This window comes from Nesoenas mayeri (genome assembly GCF_963082525.1).
Source record: "Nesoenas mayeri genome assembly, chromosome: 1".
Lineage (NCBI taxonomy): Eukaryota > Metazoa > Chordata > Aves > Columbiformes > Columbidae > Nesoenas > Nesoenas mayeri.
In genome coordinates this window covers 101,971,371-101,990,887 of record NC_137541.1, presented here as the reverse complement: position 1 = coordinate 101,990,887, position 19,517 = coordinate 101,971,371, and the positions used below count along the sequence as shown (strand labels likewise).

The following is a 19,517-nucleotide window of genomic DNA, read 5'->3' as shown; positions in this document are numbered from 1 at the left end:
CCCAGGGCTCAGTACTGAGGCCAGTTCTGTTTAATCTCTTTATCAACAATATGGAGGAGGGGATTGCGTGCACCTTCAGTAAGCTTACAGATGACAACAGGTTGAGCAGGAGCTTTGATCTGTTCAAGGGTGGCCCAGGTGGCCAAAAAGGCCAACAGTATCCTGGTGCGTATCAGGAATAGCGTAGCCAGCAGGACCAGGGACATGATCGTCCCCTGTACTCAGCCCTCGTGAGGCTGCACCTTGAATCCTGTGTTCAGTTTTGGGCCTCTCGTCATAAGGAGGACATCTAGTGCTTCTAGTTGGAAGAACTAGAGAATTCAGAGGAGGGTGACGAAGCTGGTGAAGGGTCTGGAGCACAAGTCTGATGAGCAGCAGCTGAGGGAACTGGGGCTGTTCAGCTTGGAGAAAAGGAGGCTGAGGGGAGACCTGATCGCTGTCTGCAACTACCTGAAAGGAGGTTGTAGCATGGAGGGGGTTGGTCTCTTCTCCCAAGTAGCAAATGACAAGATGAGAAGAAATGGCCTCAAGTTGCACCAGAGGAGGTTTCAATTGGATATTAGGTAAAACTCCTTCCGAAAGTGCTGTCAGGCATTGAAACAGACTGCCCAAGGAAGTGGTGGAGTCACCATCCCTGGAGGGGTTTAAAAGACGTGTAGAGGTAGCACCTAGGGACATGGTTTAGTGGTGGACTTGGCAGTGTGAGGTTAACGGTTGGACTCAATGGTCTTAAAGGTTTTTTCCAACTGAAATTATTCTGATTCTATGATCTTTGGACTTTTCAAGTCCTGACTGGGCCAATTCCAGAAGAGCCTGGTCTAATCCCAGAGCTGGTCCTGCTTTGAGTCAGGTGTTGAACTAGAGACCTCCTGAGGTCCCTACCAACTTTAATTATCTTATGATCCCATTATAATAAACTCTGCATATTAAAACTACACATGCTTGTTGTGCTTTTCACACAAGAAACTTAATAAGAAACATAAGGGCACAAAGACGCATATTCAATTAAGACAGACCAAAGGTCTTAAAGAGAGAGAACAGGAGATGTTCTTTCTGATCATACAAAGTTTATGCTGGTTAAGTAACTATAACAATGCTTAAGACTGATGACTAAAGATGCAGAATGTTTTTTTTATACTGCAGATTACTTTTCAGCATTATCTTTTCCTTTTACCTAAACCATATGTAGAGACATAGGAATAAAAACTACTTAAATTACAGTTTAAATATGTGACTTGTAATACCTCCCAATTAAAATGCATGATATACAGTAAGAAGTTATATTGTCTGGATATCAAAAATGCAGCTGAGAATACTGGCTAGAGAAATACATTAAATGGAAAAAAAAATTATCTGCAGTAAACAGGACTGTGAAAAACATGAGTTTTTCAAAACATGAAGCCAAAAATCCCTCCAACAGATGTCATACAGACTCTGTGGTAATAACCACTGGCCTGGCACCTTCTCAGTCTGAGGAACCCAATCCTTCGAGCTGGCCAGTAACCTAGATATTATACCACGCTGGAACTTTTTAATACTCTAAGATACTCTAAGAGTCATCAGTAGTTAAATTCCAGAAAATAATTTCAAAATTATCATCTGCATGCAGTAAGTATCTTCTCTAAATTTTGGTCCAGTTGATTAGTTAATCTGATTAACCTGATGGCTGATACTAGTTGTCTCATCATCACATGCCTCACAGGAGTAAATGGGTGTCTATATGTCTACACTGAGGCCAAATTCACCTCTTTTTACTACCATACGTGGGAAAAGTTTGTATAACAAGATTGCTTTAATTAATTTGAATACAGCATTATCTCTCAATATATGTGATGTTCTATACTTTAACGCAATTCTGATACCATAGATGGTATGATCTAACCATCTTTGGTTTGGTTTCATTTTTCCATCTACTTTAAGAGGTATTTTAGCTAATAAAACTCAGAGATTTTTAATGACTCCCTAGTCTATACTTTATTGAAGGGACACACAGTAAGAGTAGTCAAGATCTTAGCATTAACAAATGACTATTTAAATGTTTAGTCAATACATAGTTTATATTCTCAATCTCATGGTATGTTCAGACACAGTAAAGATGTAAAGTACATTTCAAAGTCATTAAAAAAAAATCTTAATCAAGTGTCACAACTTAAACAAACAAAAATGCAAAACCACACCAAAGCTTGAAAATTCAACTAATTAGTTAAACTTGCTAAGCAGGGAGACGGACTTTGGAAATGCGGAAGACTGCAAAGCTAAACTATGTTTGTTTTTCCTGAAGCTTCTTTGGCCTTGCTACTCCAACATGAGAACTCAAAGGTCCTGATTATGTTGCTCCAAACATAAGTTCTTGAAAGGCTGCAAGGACCAAAGAGATTAAAAGTGAAAGAACGGAAGTACTTCTTACTACTTTCAGCATCATGAATGGTCTCGTAGTATTTAATGCTTAGGTGTACACTACTTTTATTTAATAAATTATTCTAGTCCTGTTCGATAAGTAGTAGCTCTCTTATTTCAAATGCTAAACCGAGAAATTAAGAACAGCTGAAAGCCATACAAATCAGGACAATAATCCAAATTAAAATGCAGACGTCTTCAATTCGTATATATATGTGTATGTCCTAACATAACACTGCACCTTCATGGAAATTTTATAGCACTGAATTTTAATCAGCCAGTGTGTAATATGACTTGTACTCAGCATTAAAAGGTGATTTTTCCCAGGGTCTGAGAAATGCAATTACCATTGACATCAAAACAAAAGGGAAGCAGCCTGCAGTTCTGGAAACCATGTCAGTCTTTTCATCTTGGAAACTAAACTCTCCTGCAAATTGAGAAGATATGGAAAGTGAGAACAAGTATTTGCACAGAAAGATATCTGCTTTTATTGTGCTATATTAAATGAAGCAGAACTTTTTCATTTCATGATAGAACATGTCAGGGATATTCATGGCACTTTACTTTGATTCCAGTTTAAGTATATGTATATGGATGCTGATGCCTAAAGCTGGGTTGTATGAATACTCAGTCTTCATTACAATGAGTGGTTTTCTTCTATTACATTAGCTGGAAAAAAAGGACCTAATAGCAGAAGATTCACTGAAGCTAAGGAATTATAGCAATGGTGGCGGGAACAAAAACCAGATCATTAAGAGTCTTTCTGCTTCTCAGTTTACAGAGTTTGCTTATTTTACATGTAAGTGTTTTAGCCATATGCAAGGTACAGACATTTCTTTGCCCTACCCTTTGAAATTATTTGGGAAAATTATGAGGCATAGGCTAAGAGGCTTATAAGCTCTGTTTGGAAATTTTGGAAGACAGGTATTAAAAACTTAAATTTCATCAGGGTAGCAGTAAGTCTAGCTACATTCCCCATTCTATCCCCTATAGTGTGCAATTTCAGGCTGCAGTAATGCTTCTTGTTCTGACTGAAGCTGCACTGGTGCAGCCTTATTCCCCTGCTTCTCGTAATCACTCTTCCCTTACATTCCTGCTGAACATCACTGCCCCTCAGTATCTGTGGAATAACTGCTTATGTCAAAATGATTCTGATTAAAAGAGCTCCGAGAGCTGGTGTTAGAAAGAGTTTAGACTAACCTAGATTACAGTGAACAGATCAGGTTAGAGAGTGACTACAAGATCAATTAAATCTCATGGGAGCAATACTGAACTGCTGTGAACAGTGGGGGACAGAAGCCTATTCAGCCAATTCAGCTGCTGCCGGAATAAAATGTATGACACACAGAGAACTGCCCTCGTTCTTATGTTGTGGGTTTTTTTTCCTTTTCTTTTTTCCCCCCTAATATCTAAAATCCTAAAATTGCTATTCCTGATTCATGCTGTCAAGTTTCCTCAAAACAATTACCTCTCCAGCAGTAAGCATGCTCAGACCTTTGCAGAAGTCAAGGCACATCAATATGGTAGCTAAAAAAATGCACCCCAAACAAACGCCTGACCCCTCCACCCCAAACACCACCTCAGTAAACCAGCAGTGAGTTTAAACACAGTCATCTTGGCGTCCTCAGTTCACCTTGTTATTGCACCTCCAGTTGCTGCAGCACAGACGGGATGCAGCGTCTCCCACTGTGTGGGGACTGCCCCTCGAGCTGAGCCATATGTTTTGCAATACCTAGAAACAGCAGGATAAGATAAGGAAATCTCTGCAGCCTTAAGGCAGAGCTGCTTTGATTTCACTGCTTTGTGTCCTGCCCCCCCGCCCCCCCTTTTTTTTTAAACGTGAGCTTTTGGAATTTAATTTATCTAGGTTAAGCCTACAGAAAAAAAAAACAACCACACAAAACCAAAACCAAACAAAAAAACCCACCACCAAACAAATACTGTGTTTGTGTGTGCGTGTGTGTGTGTAATGCCTAGGAAATCTCCTGTGTTATCTGTCTGTGTAACATTTTACCTTCCACTAGACAAATATATTTTTAAACAATCTGCAATCAAAACAACATTCTCAGCATTCAAGACATTCTGTCATCACCGCCCATTTGCTGCCCTCTAGGTTTCTCTCAGCTGGCAAATTTCCCGTTTAAGGAATTATCAGATTCATCTGCTTAGACAAGGCTGCAAAATAAAATGAAAAGCTGGATTATTCTAGAGAACTCATATTTTTCTTTCAGGGAAGAAAATCTAGCACGAGAGCTGAACATTAGCAGCAAATGGAAACCCATCTCTCAGACTTCACAATTCTGCCTCACTATACTGTGCGAAATCTAATTTTGACTAAGACACCACAACATTTATTTTACATTTATCCTTCACTTCTTTAAATACGTTTATTGCCACTTACTATGTTAACCTATTTTGAAGCCCTAAATATTATGCTCATAGGGAATGTTTTTTTTACTGCAGTTCTAGTAAGCATGGTGCTTGTGCATATTGCTGCTTCTATGCCATTTTTCATAAAGAAATACCAATTGCATTGCTACCATTTTCCGTCCATCATATTTTTTGCAGAGAGAATGTGCAAGGGAAAAAAAAAAAAGGTAAAAATGAATAAATTACCAGCTTTCCACAGCAAGATGGCTCAGGATTTACTTGAGTGATGGAGTAGCTTTCATGTCAGAAGCGGGTATTGCAGAACCATGCTCATGTTTCTGTGCCCACGGGCTGCAGAACCAAGATTTCTGGAGGCATATGCCATGGGTCTTAGTTCTTTGATACACTAAAACTCTACCTGAACCTTTCATATCAAAGTGTGGGAACACTACTGTCTCCCTCTAGGTAGAAGGAAAACTGCGGGAAGGCCTGGAGAAATGTCCCAACATCAGTTTTCCTTACTAAACAGCTAAAACTGGTTTCATTTCTTACCACAGGTGAGCAGAGCTAACAAAAACCTCTAACAAATTCAAGGCAGGGTTTCACACGCTGAGTGCGTATGTACATGTGCGTGCATCAAGTTAAGCAGAAGATGAACATATGAGAAAATCTGAGTGATCCCGAAGTGATTAACTAACGGCAAACTCGTTACTGAGCCAGAACTGCTTTATGGAGGCTATTGCCTCTGAGTATTGACATTAAACCACTATCTTATACTGTTCACCCAAGTAAAAGTCTTTCAAAGTGTTATATTGTCATAACATGGTGATTAATAAATTTATTTTTTGAGCCTCTTGTGAGAGCTTAAAAATTCATGATTCACTTTATTAGTATTCTGCACAGCCTTCTGTATTTTTGGAGTGGTATGATTAGATTTATCTGTGCTTGCTAATGGCATATGGAAAATGCTCCATACAAAAGTCACCGCTCCACATACACCCAATGGATCCCCCCTTCGAAACACACCACAAATACCAAACAAAAAGGACTGCAAGTGACACAACCTTTTCATTTATTCTCAAACAGGCTAACATGAATATGTTGTTTGTGTGAAAGGCAGACAGGACGGACTTGTGAAGAAAGACTGAAAATGGAACAAATAAAGTAGTACAATTATATTTGCCACATTTTAAGGCTGGAAATTAGTCCATAAACTCATTTAGGTTCAGGTCCTACCAACTCACATCTTTACAAGATAAAAAGTCATTCAGGATTTCATGCTATGAAATGAGGACTACCAAAAAGCAAGCTGAATTTGGAAATTTGATGTGTTCCAGTTCATCATCAAATTTAAAGATTTTCTACCACGTTTCAAGGGCCATCACACTGTCTTATTCATTTAGACTGCATGTTCTAGTAGTCCAGGCTTCGGGGCCAAACGACACTTAAGTACTAAGCTTTGCCATTCTGGGCTTAAGGTATTAAAATATTTGTTAAAGAAATCAAACTGTTTAACAAGACTGAATCCATCATCCATAGAAACCACCAGAGATACAGACCTACAAATACATTTCGACTTTATTGAATGTAGTGAGATATAATAGCCTACAATCTCAATAAAGAGCCAACTAATAAATAATTTTGTGCCATCCAAAGTGATAGTTCATTCTATAACCTGAAGTCATACACCAAACAATAGTAAGATATACTGTAACATAATAAAAACAATGTAAGACGAGCAACATATCAAGGTGGCTATCACTAAGTAATACTGTTATGAGGTTCCAGCAACATAAACCCTGATTGAAGTTAATTATGCAGAAGTGAAATAATTTTGTTGTTTCTCCTTTATTTTTTCATAACCTGCTGAGCTATTAAAAATTATGTAACTGAGGAGTATGTTTTCAGATGGAAAAAGTACCTTGGTTCCAAAAGAGGAACGTGACGTTTCAGAAATACGATGTTAAATATAAGCCACCAAAAAATTGCATTGTATTGACTCTATGACTCTCAAAATGCACTCCAGACTGTCATTACCATTACAGGTGATGAGTATGTTCTAATTCACTGGTGATTTTTCAGGTGCAGGCATCCCTCCACCAAAGCACTTCATTTCCTCCTCCCCATAAAAAGGGGGCTCAAATATTATCATCAGATGGCAAAACAGACTCACCACAGGGCTGGCAAAGGGGCACTTCATTAGGAGTCTGCTGACAGATGCAAACATTCCGCAAAATTCTTTAAAGCGGAAGCATGCCATTAATTTTGATATTTATTACCTTCTATGAAAGATAAGTGACTTAATGCTGGGAAGGGCTTTACAAGGCTAATATTTTGTCCCTGTCTAATGCTTTTTTGCTTCGTGATGTGCCTGCCTATTATGAGGCTAAACTTATTCCAAAGAATAAATTAAGCAATAAGACATGACAAGCAGCGCATTTGTAGGCAATTTACTTACCACCTGAGGCATCCTACAGCGGCTCAAGGCCAAAGGCTGAGTGACTTTAACCATTCAATAAATGCAATAATAATCAAACTGAAATGCACAGCATTGGGAGACATATTTCTATCATGATATGGTATTTCTACATAGAATCAAGTGCTTCTGTGCATTTAGTGACTGTTATTAAACAAATGATATTGTTGAGAAACTCATTTTATCACTGTCCTGAAAAAGCTATCCAATACAAATGAAATTTAGAGGTTTATATACATTGTTCTATGACCAGACATTGCTTGTGAAATCCCCCAGTATCAGTTTAAAAAAACCCATGCAGACATGTATAAATATTAAAGGACCGGGCAGCACAGGACAGGACAGATATCAGCCACTCTAGAGATTTAGCAACTGGCCTGCACTACCCTGATCACATACCAATTAATTAAGGTCTAGTTGTGGAAGCAACAAAGAATTAATTTAAAGTAACTTATTTTTTTCTAACAGCACTACCGCATTCTGAAGAGACCATGCACAGCCAGGCAGCTGTGCTACTGAAATATTGTTTACTTCGTTGCTCCAGCTCTAATGAGTAAAACAATGACATTATTTAGGTTCGTGATCTATTCCCCAGTCACAGTAAAGTTCACCTCTTAAATAAATAGTGTGACAAGCTGGCTTTAATTTGTACTCAGCATACCAACAATTGATTTTTCCCATAAACTCACTCTCTTTCTGCTCTGCTTGGTAACTACACGATCTGATCCGGTTTAACCCTGGTGTGATCTGCCTTCCATCCATGTTCCTAAAAACTCCAAAAAATTAACACAACTGAGAATAAAAGATTACAACATCTACTCATGAGGTAGAAAGGCAGGGCAGTAAACTGTTTTACAGGAAAGGACAGCATCCGTTTGTTCTGTCATCTGCACTCTGCTCTGAGGAGCCTTAATCTGTAAGGAGGGCTATTTTTTAAAAAGAAGATAAGCATAATAATTTAAAAAAATGAGAACTAGCTACTGGATTTTTTTTCCTATATCTTCTACCCTACTCCCCTCCCCCCAAACAAGGGAAAAAAATCCAGCCACTGTTTAATACTGAATATGAACACATCTAAATAAAACCAAAAACCCTTAGACATCAGCACACTGGTGTTTTCTACATTCATTAGTAAATAAATGCTATCACATCCAAGCTCTTGCATATTAAAGACAGAAACATACAGCTCCAGGAGAGGCTGCTGCTGCCCCTAATGCTGAAGTAAAACATACCAGCAAAAATCCAAACAAGATTCTTGTTATTTTTTGGTTTAAGAATCATATGCTGTAAAGATGTTTCTTAAAGTTCAGTATAGACAAAATGTAACTTGGTCTCATACTCAAAGAAATGTGTTTGTTTTCCAATTTACATAAGTCATTCTTTTCAAGTGTTTTAAAATTTATGTATACATTTTCCACAAAACACAATTCTGCATAATATACACAATATATGAAATAATTTAAAATACAAATTTAAAATTAAAAGACCATAAAACCAGACTTAGTACATCAAGTCAAACATCCACTATAGCCAGTATCTCTTCTTTAACCATGGCAAAAGTAGGTATCTAATGAAGAATGTATGAACAAAGCAAGGACACAATGGTACTCTCCCAACTCCCAAGGGACTACAGCTCTGGGACCTGTGGGGGTTCCAGTATCAAGACACTCCAGGATCTGTTTTAGTGGAACATTCACAAGTATTCCTTGCCATTTAAGACCACAGAGAAAAATCCTGCTGTAGATTTGTGGCAGGTATCATCGTAACGTTCTGGGACAAAACATCTTAACTCTGTTAGTTGAACACAACCCTGCCCTTAATTTTTGTATTTCTTGTTCCAAGTATGAAAAAGATTCTAGCATTCAACTCCTTATTTTGAACCTGGCCCAAATCCAAAACCAAAGAAACACACAAACAGTTCTACAATGAATTTGCACATTGAAGCTGTGCATGAGAACTGGGGATTTTCATTTATTCAACAAATGCGAAACCTTCACATACATCTACAACAGTACAATTTGTAGAGGTGATAGACCCACTGAAAAATTAACCAGAGAAAAGCTCATGCACGTTCTCACTTTTTGAAAATCTGGCTTTAGGAATATTGTGCCTCTGGTAAAATAGTGTTCTTTTCATGTGAGTGTAATCACTTGGCATTGCGTCCAAGAACACATGCAAACTACGCCGTGATCCTGAGGACAAGCCCATCGCTCACATTCTTCCAACAGTCTCCAGACTTCTATGAATTTCCTTCAAACTGGGGAGGGCAGAATTGCTGGTTTATTACTTAACAATTCTTACGTTTTCTAGATGAAGTGTCAATGTCTTACGTTACAGCTGCTGCTGCTGCACTGTCTTCTACTTTATTGTTGCTGAATAGTTAAATACCCTTTAGTTCTTCTGACAGCCCTAGACTCAGCATGGTGGTTAATCAAGACCGTGTAAAAGGGAATTAGGCTTAGGCAATTGTTGCACAAGGCAGAATGGATAAGGCAGGAGGAAAAGAGATCTCTTTAGAGTAGAATAATTTTCTGTATTTTACAATATGTGCTACCAAAGGTGCACACAGACTCGTGAACACAGGATACCTACACAGAAATGTGCAGGGGAATCCAGATTAACCTCAGAGATCCATTACATTGTAACAGCAAACAACAGACACCTCCTCCATTCCTTCCTACACACCCCATCTTCACACATTTCAGGGACTCAGAAAAACTCTCAGCACCAACATATTTAAAGTACTCAGTTTACAGGGAAAATTTGACTGCATTAAACCATTTCTGAAACTTTTACTATGTGATTGCAAAAGGGAAAGATAAACAAAAGAAGACATTTAACAAATACTATCTGAATTCTGCTCAGTGCAAAACATTTAGGAGGACTTATGTTTCCAATAATTTGAGGAATTTTTTTAGAAACTCTAAACTGGCCACAAGTTATGTAGTTTTTCATTCTTTTCCTGTCCTGCAATGAATCAATAGGGTATTGAGAGCAATCCTAAGTGGAAACTCCCTGAAAAATATATGATTTACATGAAGGGGTATGATATTTCCCCACACTACCCTGCCACCATGCTTACACTCAGATCTACCCGGGGAAAAGGAGACACAGTTTGCAAGTTTCTTCAACAACTCCACCTTTCTGATTAAATACTCCAGTATTTAATCTAGAATCATAGAATATCAGGTTGGAAGGGGCCACAAGGATCATCTGGTCCAATCTTTCTTGGCAAAAGCACAGTCTAGACAAGCTGGCCCAACACCCTGTCCAGCTGAATCTTAAAAGTGTCTGATGCTGGGGAATCCACCACTTCCCTGGGAAGATCATTCCAATGGCTGATTGTTCTTATCATGAAAAATTTCCCTCGTGTCCAATCAGAATCTCCGCAGGAGTAACTTGTACCCATTACCCTTCATCTTTTCCATGTGACTCCTTCGAAAAAGGGAGTCACCACCTTCTTTAAACGCTGGAACACGGTGATGAGGTATCCCCTAAGCCTCCTTTTCTCAAGGCTGAACAATCCAGCTCTCTTGGCCTTTCCTGCCTTTTAAGAAGCACTTTAAACTTCATACTAGGTGAAGAAATGAAATTGCAAGTCCAACAGCAATGATTTCAGGGGGTTCAATAAATAAATTAACAATGATGATGACACCATCAAGCCACAGACATAGAAATACAAGACTCCGTGTATGCTTTACATTCCTCTGTTCTGAGCGTCCTCTTATATTTAATGTTTAAAGATGTGGCATTTATAAAACACACTAATTCAACTTTAACCCATGCAATGTATAATTAACAACTGAGTAATGAGGAACAGATAATTTGAAAAACACTAAGTAATTTATTCTTGATATACTTTCTGAAGCATTTAGCTGAAATTCGATTTTGCAAGAAGCTAAAAGAGTACTTTTCCCCAAAACCTCTTGGTAACGTGAATGGATATATGTTCTATCTAAATTATAGCTTATTTCATTTTTTTGTCTCACCAAGACTTCCTTCAAGCTGCAGGAAGTGTCCTCCAGCTAGCACCTCCCTCAAAATGATGCAGAAAACATATTCCATACAGCATATAGTCCACACTTACGAATCGCAGAAAGAACAGCAAACCAACACCAAACAAACCTGGGCTTTATTTTAGTTTCTTCAGTCCCTGCCCTGGAATTGCTTAGCCTCAAGGAAGGCCAGACAACCTGTGGGTCCCAAGCCAGAGAAGCGATGGTGCTGTGCCAGAGCTACGTTGCCAAATCCAGCGGAGAAGGAGGGACAGGGCACCTCTGGGTGTGAAAAGGTGGACAGCAGAAGGGACGGCAGCAGGGGTGGCTGCAGCCAGACCTGCTCTAGGCTGCGTTCTGTGTCCTGAGCTTTCGCTGTGTGTCCAGCGCAACCTCCTTCCCACGGGCTGCAAACAGTGCCCGGCCGCTGTTATCTGCCCCTGCCAGAGCTCACCCGCCGCACTTCAGCCAACACCCCACGTGTGTTTTGTGGATCTTGGCCAAAAAGGTCCTGGTGCTGCACGACCATTTACAACACTGATACTTGAGTGCTATTTTTTTCAAAATTTCTTAGTACACACTGATTAGTATATAACGAAATACAATCTCTACACCAACTCAGTGTTACAGTATGCTTATCATGAAGCTGTGTTGTATACACACCTATGGAATAATGTGCGCTAACCCATAGTTACTGGTTTTGCACACCATTTAGCTAGAATATAATAAGAGAACCGTTTTGTGGAAAAGACCCTCAAGGTCATAGAATCTGTTTAAAAGGCATTTAGACGAGGTTCTTAGGGACACAGTTTAGTGCTAGAGTTAGGTTATGGTTGGTCTCAATGATCCTGAGGGTCCCTTCCAACCAAAATGATCCTATGATTCCATGAGTCCAACCCTAACCTAATACTGTCACTAAACTGTGTCCCTAAGAACCTCATCTATGCATCTCTTAAACACCTCCAGAGATGACGATTGCTCCCTGAGTGGCCCCTTCTTATGTACAGGAAATTAAACTTCGATTAAAGTAGGTTTTTAAAGTCCATCTTTTAAAAACAATAAGAGCTTCTGAAACAATATTTTACCAGTTAATAAAAGTTTATGTAAAACGTGCATGGTATTTAATAAACACTTCTGCATTTTGAACCAATTCAACACGTACAAGAGGATTTATCTATAACTAGCGAAATTAATTGACTATTTCTGGTCTCCATGTCTTCCAAGATTTTAAAGCAAATAGATTTCGGCCTCTCTTTCTTAGTTTTCTAATGAAATTACTCACTGGGAGAAAGTAGGGGCTTTCCTGCCTAGTAATCTCCCAAGCAGCTTCTCATTTTTAAGCTATTCATTAAATTGATAAGCAGAAATGAAGAAAAGCCCTTTACCTGCTGGAAAGGCTACAGTTGTCAAATGTGTGTTTACTACCTTGGCCAGGTCCAGGTGCATAGTTAGAGTCTTCTCACAGTTGAGTTGATGAATTTCTCTAAAACTCCAGCAGCAATTAGTGTTTGAATATCATTGTCATTAGATCAATGAAAATAATAAATTCAGGTCATAACAGGTCCTGGTTTTGCTCAGGACTTAACTGAACTTACAGATCATAATTTTGGACGTCATATTAAATTGCAAAGAAAATCTGTACCATTTATAGTAAAAATTCAAATATTTTCTTTTTAAGAGATTGATATTGACCTGTGATTCAGCAGAATCTCTTCATGATGCAGCAATAATCTGGAGTGGACACATTGTGTCAAGCAATACTGCTAGACTTGCAAAACGTTGATTAAAAAGCATGTCTTAAAAAAATCAAGCACTAAGTACAACTACAATGAAAGCATCCAGAGAAATCCAACCAAGAGGCTAAAGACAAAGACACATAAATAAATGCATAGCTCAGTTCCCAAAATAGTTTACATTACCAAACTAATCTCTCCTTCTATAGGGTCACAGCCAAGTGTCATTGTATTTGTAATCTAAACTGAAGCCAAAAATATACAGAAATAATATTTAAAGAGAACAAGTATTCCAACTTCAAACGTTCATTTTCTGTGAACACTTTAGGAGCTGTCTAAACACAAAGTAATTTTTTAAAAGCTATGTTTGACAGAAAAACTAATTTTTTGCTTAAAACTGCATCACCCCTAAACACCTTTATTTAACCCAATGGACCATAAAGTCTAACAATTTAGCTCAGCGTACAGAGACCTTATTTCTCTCATCAAAACAGACTGTTACAGGGACCAGTCTGTTAAATGGACATCTTTGCTCCTTCTCCAGACAGTTTTCCTCTGACACCTTCTTCTTTTCTGTATTACAGAGGCTCTGGCCGGGATGGAAAGCTGCACGAGACAAACCTTCCTTTAACTAGTGTAGATGGCTATGCCGTGAATCGACAAATACATACCCACCAGTGCTACCAGTACAGTTGTCTTTGTTCGAAGGCCTGTTTGTTTGCCTCCAGTTTCCACAGAACTCAGCTGCCTTAATCCCCCATATGCCACTCACCTTCTTATTGCGCTGTGTGCCAATTCTTCATGCTAAAAGGCAGCCTGTACACGTATGAAATTTTTTTTTTAATTATGTCTCCAACCTACCAGCTGTCAAATTCTACTTGACATTTACAATAGTGTCTGCAGAGTAATCTGTATCCCGTTTTTTTTCCGCTGTGAACTACTCATGCTGTTACTTTATGAATTCTCTCTCACTGTACACTCCTCATATAAAGCTTATCCTTTTTTGTATACATCTATATTATGGTTGAATACAAAATTGAAAATAGAGAAAAAGTATATTCTTTATGATGAGGATGAATTGCATAATACATATTGAACAACTCCTCTTCAGTTTGGCAGGCAGAACACGTACTCTCCTTTCTCTGTTCAGGCATTCAACAATTACTTTAGACTTCAGGAAAAAAAGCTAAATTAAGTTTTCAATGAAACTTTGCCACTGACCTCTGCTATAAAGTAGAAGCTTCAGCAAGCAACCAACAGTCAGCTTAAATCTCAAACGTTTTCATGTTTTGCATTTAAGGCTGGATCATAACTTTGCTCTTTCCTTTTACTGCAGCTCTCAAAAACAATGAGCAGTCTCAAGAGATGAAAATAGTTTCTTAGTCTGAAAATCATATGGAAAAAATCAACTGCCCTTTAAAAAAAGTTATAAATGTCTGGACAAACTTTTCCCAGATTTTCCTTCTTCAGTTATTTAATGAACATATGGTTATTTATAATGTGAGCTACACTTGTACTATTTCAAAAATTAGTTATAAACATGCCTAGAGCTACCCAGCTCCTCCCAGGAGTACACTGACCTCACTCAACACCCTTCCAGTATTGTTTGCTTTGGGATCTCTTTTGACTGTGAACCCGTGTTTTTACTTCAGTGTATTCTCTCTGCCTCAAAATGTACCTTGGTTTTCTTCTCTTAGCAAATACCTTACAGCAGGTTAATTTCAGAAAGATCATAAGAGATCAGTTATGACAAATAAACCCTTGGCCAGCAGGCATTGCTGATTAAAAGTACGTATAAAATGAATGCAAGCTCAGCTATATTTTAAACTACATAAGAAACAATCAGGAGTCAATCATTTAGGTCGGTGAAATGTAGCAGAAGCTAACAGCTGGCATGATGTCTTCGTAGTAGGTACAATACAGACATGGGTCCCAACACAGCTCCTCTCAAAGTCAGGAGATGGGCACGTCTGGAAAAGCACCCACGCTGGGGTCAGGGGTGGCTTGGGACAGACGGGCATCTCTGTTACCTGACATCTCTCTAACCCAAGAAGTGAGGTGAGATGATCCCACCCAAAAGACCCTACGTTAATAAGTAACAGGGATACAGCTAAAAGACTAGAAACACGGTCTTCTACTTGGCCTTTCCGTGTACGTGTGTAAATGCGAGTATGTATTTAAATATTTTTTTTCAAACAAAAAAGAGTTAGGCAACATCACCCTGAAAATCCAAATGAAAGTGCCTCCATGTTTATACAGTTCACTTTACTCACTGTTAGTACCTGTGGGGTTTAATGGAACTTCTCGTGTAAATATACTGGTTAGCTCAATATTCCTTCCTGTTTAATGGAGATTTAATTCAATTCAGTGTATCATTGAAATTCAATAAATGGTAAAACGACAGTTTTTTCCTTTGCAATCAACATACACTGCAGATGTAAAATGCATCTCAGAAGGTGCAGAGATTTTTACTCCAACTTCTAGCACTTCCTCGAGTACTCCAGCATACTGCTTTATCTACTTTAGAAATTCAACTGTACTGTAAAAAACAAAAACAAAAAACACACAACACACAAACAAACCAACCAAAAAAAAAAAACCAAAAAACTCCCCACAAAACAAACCAAACAACAACAACAAAAAACCACACACAAAAAAAAACCAAAACCAAACCAAACCATTGACTGAAAAATGAGTGTTGTATATAACTATGATTTGAACTGAAAAAAGAAATGGGTCATTTCATACTTTTCTTCTTGAAGTATGTGGACTTACTTTTTGGTTTAAATGTTCCTATTGATGGTTAATTGTATTTTATACATCATTTGGGGATTCTACAGAGCTCTGTCCTTGACTCCTCTTGTTCTACACTGACAAGGGAATCTCATTCAAAAGTGATTTTAATTATCACTTATGAATAGATACTCTGTGCTCCAGACTTGCCTCTTCTTCACTTAAGACCAGAATCCTCATCCATCTGTGATGTGATCAGGACTTTTGGCTGCCAACTCCAGAATAATTTTGAGCACACAATACTCTTCCTCCCTTGCTCTCCGGCTCTTCTTGCCACCCTGCTACTTTTGTCAAGTACTATCAACATCGCAGCCATCTTGTCACACAGACTTGTAACCCTTGATAGCATTATCTTTAACCTATCTGTTATCTCAGATCTCCATCTAGAAAACTCTCCACATTTATGTACGTATCTTTGTTTTTCTGTAGAATCTTAATTAAAATCACAGAATGGTTTGGAAGGGACCTTCCATATAATCTCACACCCCACCATGGGGAGAGAGTTTTTCCAATAGACCAGGTTACTCCAAGCCCCATCCAGCCTCACCCTGAACACTTCCAGTGATGGGGCATCCACAGGTTCTTTGGGCAACCTGTTCAACCTGCGTGCAACTCTTATTAATCATAAAGTGTATGCATCACATTAAGTCACTTACCACTAAATCACACTATCACCTTAAAAACAAGGTTTTTTTTTTTCATTTTTAAGGCCTTCATAGTTTTTCTCTAACCTCCTTTATCTTATTTGCATGCTTGTGCCCTCGATAACTTAGTATGTTTTCAAATAGTAATCTTCATGTTTCTTTTCATGCTGCCTCTTCTGGGAAAATGTTTCTTACAAATATCCATCAAACTACTTCACTAAAGTTCTTCAGATTCTTCTTCAGAACTTTGGAAAACATTAACATTTTCTATAAAAGTGTTGTTTTGGTAAGAAACTCAAAATGTGCTATTCTAATTAGGAAAACAAAAAGAAAATCAAAAACCCAACTTCTTAAACTCAAATAGAATTTTAAGCCATTTTGTTCCTTCTGATATGCCTTAAAAAATGAGTGGGAAGAATGGCTACAGTTAAGGGACTCCAGTGACTTGTCACCAAATCTGTTCAGCCTACCAGTGTTATTCAAGATTCACATCTTGCAAATTCATTCTGAATTTGAAAGTCAAACAGACTTTCTCTGTTATGGCTAACCAAAGTAATCAAGATTTTCCATGTAAAAAGTTTCTGCCACCACACCTGTTGTAGTTCCATTAACATCACAGAGGCAGCCAGGATAAGGTTTGGCTCTACCCTCGGAATTTAGTTAATGATCTAGTTAATGTCTGAGCCAAAAAATAATTTAATTTACAATTCCATAAGCATTTTTGCATGAATAAAAAAGCAGCACATAGGAACACAGCACATTAAAACACCAAGAATGTGAGGACGTGGTCCACAGAATGAAAGCCAAACAACTTAATCTTGAGCATGGGCTTTCACTTTTTTAAAAATAAAATTTAAAGTGTTAAACTTTTTATATTGTATGCTTTCCTGAACACATGACTCCTTGCTTGTTCATGTTCTTATTGTGTCTGCTTTTACTGTATGGTTTTCAAAAAAGCAAACCTCGTAATTATAGTGTATTCAGTTGATGTTTTATGGCACAAAGAACCTCCGTGAAAGCCCAGTCTCTGGAACACCCCCACTCCCCTCTGAGATGCTGCACTCAGGTGACACCATTCCTGGTTAGTTCGCATTTACAACGCAAAGCCCACCACCACCACCATCACCACGGAAGGAAATTCCAAGGTGTGCTTCAAGAAGCTTTCCAAAACAAAGAGCTCTCCTGACAGATGTTTTATGTTTTAACATGTTTTCCTAAGAAAAGCTACACAGTCTTGAAAGCTTTCTGACTTGGGCAGCTATGAGCCCTGGGTGGAATTCGGTGGAATTTCTGTGAGTCCATGCCTGGCTTTGTGTGAAAGGCTTTTGATCATGGCCATCAGAAATCTCAAGGCAGAGACAAGAGCCTGCTAACTCTTTCTTCTCTGTTGTTCCACAACAGCCAACAAAATCAAGTTTAAACCCTTCTCCAAAAAAAATAAAAGTGAGACAGGTCAGTCAAAAAGTTTTATTTAGGTAAATCTCTGCAACACTTTTATTAGGTTACAAGGAAAACATCAAAGCAAGCTTTTAGCATGCACACCACACTTCTAAAAACTCTTTTGCCTCACTCTCAAATTTACAGGTTATTGAAAAGAGGGAGAAAAGGCATAGGAGCAAGACTGGAATGACACATCACACTGATAAAACACTTAATAAGAAATATCCCAGGAAATCACAAATGATTAAGCAAACTTTCCTAGCCTGGTTAGTTAGTTTTCTCTTTCCTCACAAAGTTAGGGGTTTTTTCCCCCCCTCTATTTGTGTACTTCTCCAAATTCAGGCAGTGCTAAACAAGCATTACAAAGGTGCATTCTTCTTCTGCTCTTTCCTCTCCATTCATACCAATTTATTTGTAAGGAAAATGTATTACTCATCTGGCTTATGTCCTCCTAAAATACAGTTGACAAAGATGGAGAAAAAAATAATTTGGGAAGATTGGCAACATATTGAGTATTTAATAAGTGTTGTGGACATTATTAAACAAAAGAGTATACAATGAAATTATCATATGCTCATACTTGTAGCCCAGAGGGTTGGTTTGCTACAAGTTATCAGAAGACGTGTGTGTAGACAGGAGCTGTTTCACTGGGGAAGATTTTGTTTTATAGGGGGTCAGTTACGGAAGATTATACAGTGAGGGGAAGCACTGGGATGAAAACCTCCCCTACAGTTCCCCCCACCCCACCTCCTCTAAGCATGGCTGTTCTGGGTTTTAAACAGATCACTCAGACATAAAAAGACATGAGAATTTAATGAGGGAAATTCTGTTTTAATTTAAATTAGCTCTTTGTTAATTTAGAGATTATTTCTAACATGTGAGTTTACACTTTTCTCTTACAACCAAGCTGTTTCTTGTTTTCAGTTGAAACAAATCCTGTAAATTTACCTAAAAGAATTTTTCCTTCTCCTGCTAAAAAAGTGTGTACCATAGTTCCAGTTCATATATAAGACTTTGGTTAATGGAATTGTAACAGCTTTTAGCACATGAAAATCATAGCTTTTTATGTGCTGCAGTGTATTTCATGATATATGACATACACGGACAAAATAAAAAGAAAAATTAACAATTTATAGCCTATATCGCCAACTAATGGCTTCTTAATGGCACAAGAGAAAAAAGGAAAAGAAAGTGAAGGTTTTAACATTAAACTATGCATCAAAACCACTGAACAGCCATCTCTGTGGCCTTATTGGAAACTGGGAACACCAAGAGCTGAGGACATTTCTGTTTTTCCTGCTCTGCCTCCAACCCCCAGTGAGACCCATGCATGTTTGTCAGGTTCCTTTATTCTGGAAAGACAAGATCAGAAATGATGTGGTATCTCCTAGACATGTGCTAAGGATCCACTAAAAAAAGACTACCAGTTTCTTTCAGAAAAACTGGAGGGAAAGTGTTTTTCCAGAACACAAACATGTCCCAGGTACTAATTCCCTCAGGTGCAAATGAGGTTGGTCCTTTGTCCTGCTAATTCCTCACTGGCCTCTAACATTTTCTCCAACTGAGAGATGAACACAGCCTGGGAGTGCTGTCCGAAACATCATTTAATCCTGGTACTAATAGACTATAACAGCAGCTCTGGTCAACACTTCACAGCAGTTCGGGGCCA

General features: G+C 38.3%; 1 protein-coding gene across 8 annotated transcripts in view; it reads right to left on the bottom strand.

Moving 5' to 3' along the window:
* The window catches only part of TBL1X (transducin beta like 1 X-linked), a 205,885-nt gene that overhangs the window by 104,742 nt on the left and 81,626 nt on the right, over positions 1–19,517 (bottom strand). Inside the window, exons 1-2 of one of the 8 annotated variants that reach the window (XM_080353898.1) lie at positions 11,369–11,635; positions 2,745–2,824 (exon numbers count right to left, since the gene is read on the bottom strand). The exons of 6 other annotated variants lie outside the window; for them this stretch is intronic. The gene's annotated coding sequence lies outside the window, so the exon portion shown is untranslated. Of the gene's footprint in view, positions 1–2,744; positions 2,825–11,368; positions 11,636–19,517 lie in introns of those variants that run through there. One more of the 8 variants, XM_080353896.1, reaches the window with a different exon arrangement.